The sequence below is a fragment of the Podarcis pityusensis genome (assembly GCF_964106645.2).
Source record: "Podarcis pityusensis genome assembly, chromosome: 9".
In the NCBI taxonomy this organism is placed as follows: domain Eukaryota; kingdom Metazoa; phylum Chordata; class Lepidosauria; order Squamata; family Lacertidae; genus Podarcis; species Podarcis pityusensis.
In genome coordinates this window covers 61384811-61390499 of record NC_138034.1, presented here as the reverse complement: position 1 = coordinate 61390499, position 5689 = coordinate 61384811, and the positions used below count along the sequence as shown (strand labels likewise).

The following is a 5689-nucleotide window of genomic DNA, read 5'->3' as shown; positions in this document are numbered from 1 at the left end:
CGTGCTGGCCCCGGCCCACTGGCCGGCAAGCCAGGCGATCTCCAGTCCTTGGCTCAGCATGGAACAGTGACCTACTGTTCTGAAGAAGCCTTCAGAAGCTGGAGCACGCTCTAATCAGCAGAGTTTACCTGACATTCAGAAGAAATCTTAAGGCAGCCCTGTTCAGGGAAGTTTTTAATATATAACGCTGTACTGTTTTTAACACTTGATTGGGAGCCGCCCAGAGTGGCTGGGGAAACTCAGCCAGATGGGCGAGGTATAAATAATAAATTATTATTATTATTATTATTATTATTATTATTATTATTATTGAGTAAACGCTACGCAACAGAAGTGGCAGGAGAGGTTGTGTCAGCATATTTACAAGCAGTTTATTCAGCGTACATCAGACAAGAGGAAAAACACGTCTTCTCCCTTTCATGTCCAAGCAAGCAGCATAAGCAATAGCTATACACAAAACGGAAGTTCCCAGCAAGCTGTGCTGGAGTGTAAACAGGCATGTGACACACAATAGTCGTGCCTGTTCCTCTTAAGGTGGAATGGAATATTCTAACAGTGCCACCCCAGAGGCTTTCTCCACCTCTGGAGCCACTTACACTGAGATTCCATTGCAGGACATGTTAGTGGGAACTCCCCTGTTCTGCCCCAGCCATGTTCTGCCCCTACCCCTTTTGGCACAGCTTTTGGCCTGTGTGTAATTGGGAAGCACATGCGTCAACAGCACACAAGAGGGGAGGTTGGTAGCGGCGGGGGGGGGGGGGGGGAAGAACCACATACTCCACCTTGAGTGCCCTGCAGAACAGATGGGATATCTTGAGGATGATGGACACTCAGCAGCCCTACATGCACGAGACACAACCAAGCAGGAAGTTCTCCTGCGCAAGCCCCTTTCAAATCATTGGGAAGCCAAGCAATGCCACTGCCCTGCAGGGCCGAGCTGAGACATTCAACATGGAATCCCCTCTATTAAATCCCTCCTTATAGAAGACCCACACACCACACGGCTGCTTGCATGCACTGTTGGAATTTACTTGTGAGTAGGGAGCAGGAATCAGAGCAGCCCTCCCTGCTGGGCGGGAGGATGCGGGTGGCACTGTGGTCTAAACCACTGAGCCTCTTGGGCTTGCTGATCAGAAGGTTGGCGGTTCGAATCCCCACGATGGGGGTGAGCTCCCATCGCTCTGTCCCAGCTCCTGCAGTTCTAAAGCATGCCAGTGCAAGTAGATAAATACTGTAGGTACTGCTGCAGTGGGAAAGTAAATGGCGTTTCTGTGCGCTCTGGTTTCCGCCATGGTGTTCTGTTGTGCCAGAAGCAGTTCAGTCGTGCTGGCTACATGACCCAGGAGGCTGTGTGTGGACTAACGCCGGCTCCCTCGGCCTGAAAGCGAGATGAGCGCCACAACCCCATAGTCACCTTTGACTGGACTTAACCGTCCAGGGGTCCTTTACCTTTATTTATTATTACTAGTGGTGGGCTTTATAGCCACGAGGGGCAATTGTTGGGAAGGTGTGCGGTCTCCATCCTCCATCCTGCTCTCTCCCTTCACACCACAGCCCAGCGGATGCTTTAAAACAGAGCGCAGTGCCCACTCGTTCCTGCCCACCCTCTCCCACACCACAGCCCAGCTGCCAGGAGGGGAAAGCACACACTGAGTGGTGCTTTAAAACAAGGCTGGAAAGGTGCCTTTCCAAATTGAGAGTGGATGGGGAGGAGGGAGAGAAGGAATCTCTAATATGATTGGAAGACAGCAAACAGCATCAGATTAGGAGGAGGACTCAGGTTGAGATGGGGAGAGGGAGAGAGGGAGAGAGATTTGCAGATATCCTGGAAGGACCTGACTGGAAGAGGGGGAGAGGGCCTCCACAGCACCCCTGACCAATCATTACAGCACCCAAGGGTGCTGGGCCACACAGGTTGAAAATCTTGATTTAGAGGACTAGCCTTTTGCCCCTAGTCTACTGGCCGCACACCACTGCCCACCAGTACTAATAACATGCTAGTTTCATGGATCACGGTAAACATGCTAAGTTTATTAACAAATGCTGTTTGAGACAATGGGTCTCATTGAGTCAGAAAGGCATCCCTGATAAAAGGCACAGGCAATTTTAGGGGTGATGGAGTCAGGCCATAAAGGTAACAGAGGCAGAAATGAAGAGCAGGAAGGGAAGATATTGTAAGGTGCACGCTCTCTCTCTGTTACTTCCTGGGCACCGCTTTCCTGCCATGAATCTTACATCAGGTTAGGGAACCTGCAGATTCAGACCCACAAAGTGTCCCTATTTTCCAGGGCCAGTCCCGGATTTACAGTAGCCATCCCAGTTTCTGAATTGATCCTGGAATGTCCCACTTGTCCTTAGGATGTCCCTATTTTCATTGGAGAAATGTTGGCGGTAACTGGAGTTATGCGACCCCAGTGCCAAGGAGATAAGTAACTATACAACCTTTGGTGATGCAGGAATAAAATTTAGAATTGGAACCCACAGAGGGAAGGAAGGAGGTCTCAAGGTTCGAAAGAACCCTTTTCTTTTTTTAATGTGCGAAAATGTTATGTTGAAGGTGTATAACCTTTATGTAAAACTAATAAAAAAATTATATAAAAAAACCCCCCAAAACTATACCACTTTTGGAAGGCATCTGAAGGCATTCTGTACAGTTGTACCTTGGTTGATGAATGCCTTAGCAGTTGAATGTTTTGGCTCCTGAACGCCGCAAACCCGGAAGTTATCGTTCTGATTTGCAAACTATTTTTGGAAGCTGACTGTCTGGCGGGGTTTCCGTGGCTTCCGATTGGCTGCAGGAAGCTCCTGCAGCCAATTGGAAGGCATGCCTTGAAAGCTGAATGGACTTCTGGAGCAGATTCTGTTTGGCTTTTAAGGTACGACTGCATAAGGAAGTTCTTTTTTTAAAAAATGTTGTTTTTTTAATTATTATTATTATTATTATTATTATTATATATTGGAAGCCGTCCAGAGTGGCTGGGGCAACCCAGCCAGATGAGTGGGGTATAAATAATAAAATTATTATTATTATTATTATTATTATTATTATTATTATTATGGAATAGGACGTCCCTATTTTCATTGGAGAAACGTCGGAGGGTATGGCATCCTGTTCTCACATCAGTCAAACGTGAGGCTCGCAATAAGGACCTAGCGGCAACAGCTCTCTCTCCTCACCTGCATTTCCCAGCAACTGGTATTCAGAAGCATGCTGCCTCCAAATTTAATTTAATTTACTGCAATCTGATCTGATGCTTCCAATGGCCCCTGGGAGATCTGTGGCATCTTATGGCTCCCCAGGGCCGTAGGACTGCAGGGTAAACAATTTCTAAATGTATTTTTATATTTGCTGTGCGCACACAAAGGAAGGTTGGGGGGTTCTTCTGGTTAAAAGTCTCCGTTAAATAAGACCAGGCCCTTTAATTACATGTTAGTTTTTGGCCTTGATATTTAGACACGGGTGGGTACCGTGCTTCCCCCTCCCTCCCTGCCGACCTTTCTTGCCTGATTTCCTCAAGGAAGCAAATAAAATAACGCTGTCAAATATTTGTGCCCATGCAGATTTTTTTAATGCTTCAGGCTGTAGAGAAGTTAGGGTCCAGCCCCTTTCACCACCCCAACTGTAATTCTGAGCTGAGCATATTAAGCCGGGCTTCCGCTATATTTCCTGAAAAGGAATAGTCTGCAATTTGCCGTTTTTCATTAACTGACTGTAGTTCTCCCCCGGTATCTTCTTGAGCAGATATGATGAAATAGACAAACAGAGCTGAGCGGTGCTGAGTCAAGCGCCTTCCCATTTATACAGCCCATGAATGAAGATAAGTTGCGTCTTAAGGAATGCACGGCACCAGATCCATCACATCCCAGGGAAAATGCATATACTTGCCTCCTGGATGCAGTGTTTAAATTATAAATGAACTATAACAATTTAAGTATCCCCTATGAATTAATCTGCTATTGCATCCAAACAGCCCTGATTATTACAGTCTCGTTTTGTGCATATATGGACACTGCCCATTTGTGTAACATAATCAAGGGGCAACATTCATCACCAGACACTTTAAAATAGTTTATTCTGGATTCACGTACAAGGGTGGCAGATGAGCTCATAAATAAGTGGGCTTCGGAAAAAATTGCTATGCGCCGTCATAAGAAATATCCGCTGTTTATTTTGCCTGTTTAAATTCAGAATGCTATTGTGCCCTTATCCATACCACCCTTAATTAAAGCTCAATCATTAATTTTAATTATAAACGACCCCGTTTTTAGGAGTCAATGTTCAGCCGCATTCCCCCCCCCCCCCAGATGGCCCCTGGCTAAAATCTACAGCTCAGGTTTTCACCTGAATATGTTAGCGAGACGTATTTCTTCTGTGGCACAGCAGTAATGTGTGCAAGACTATAAGATGCCAAGGAGTGCGCACATAAGCAAAAGAGAAGATTGCGTTTCTGGTCCTAGGAGCTAAATGCTGCTGTTTTGTTTTGAAGACAATGAGAGCTGGAAAGGGGAGAGAACGGATAAGCAGAGAGACGAGAGAAACCCAAGTCGTAAGAGGAGAGGAGGCAAGCAAGCAGTGGAGCATACAGGGCTCCGAAACATAGGATTTTATGAGCGGCTGAAGGGAGGGCAAACATTCACGATTGTTGTTGAGGGAAGGAAAAATACAGACTTGGCACACCCTTCATTTGACTTCAATGCCTCAGTGGTAGGTGGAGCCTGTAGTGTGCAGCAGCATTTAAGGAATTGTGCTTGGTGTAGAGTCGGTTGTAGGAATCAAGTGAAGTGTTATGAGGAGAGCAACCTTCAGCGCACTGAGCACAATAGTAAAGTGTTAAGACGCAAGCCACACTCACACCATACATTTAAAGCATGAGGATACTACTTGAAGCAGTCATGACTTCCTCCAAAGTATCCTGGGATACTTTAAGGGTGCTGAAAGGGGTTAGGAGACCCAGAAGTCCCTGGGAAGAAGGACTGGTTGTTAAATATACATTCTAGGCACATTTTGCCTAGTCTATGCATTTTGGCTTAGAGAACTGCACTGCTTAATTGAAGATGTGATGTTTGAAGGGACGACTGTGTTTTGGGCCATGTATTCTTTGAAGAATTAAGATAGATTTGCCTTTAAATGAGAACTGAATTGAGCTCCGCCCCCATCCCTGCCCAGAACCATCAAGAATTGTGACAAGTGCAAGGTTCCATCTCCCTGGCCCATTCCCATGTCACAAACACTGCCAGCAAGTGGTAGAAAATAGCATAATTCTAACTTTCTTTGTGTAGCAATAATAAGCCACTGTCTCTCCTCCTCATGATTCATTTTATACACATGGCTTGATTTAATGATGTATAGAGAACAACAAGGCTCTAGCGTTTTTATGTGATTATATACTCTCTTGTCTGTCTAGGAGTTATTTTTTGCCTTACATATTTTTAACTCGTCCTAAGATTAATCATTGTAATGGTGATTGACATCATAAAGATGTCCAGCACGGCAAACGATGGATTGTCGGTTCAGTTGGATATGTTCCTACATTTATTTATTTATTTACAGTGGTACCTCGGGTTAAGTACCGGTACTTAATTCGTTCCGGAGGTCTGTTCTTAACCTGAAACTGTTCTTAACCTGAAGCACCACTTTAGCTAATGGGGCCTCCCGCTGCCACCGCGCCGCTGGAGAAAGATTTCTGTT

At 45.6% G+C, this 5689-nt stretch overlaps 1 long non-coding RNA gene across 1 annotated transcript; it reads left to right on the top strand.

The window, feature by feature from the left end:
- The first annotated feature begins 2797 nt into the window (after positions 1-2797).
- On the top strand, positions 2798-4573 carry LOC308485573. The gene is made up of 2 exons (XR_013990622.1): positions 2798-2876; positions 4488-4573. It is a non-coding gene; the product is annotated as an uncharacterized lncRNA (long non-coding RNA).
- Positions 4574-5689: the final 1116 nt, after the last annotated feature.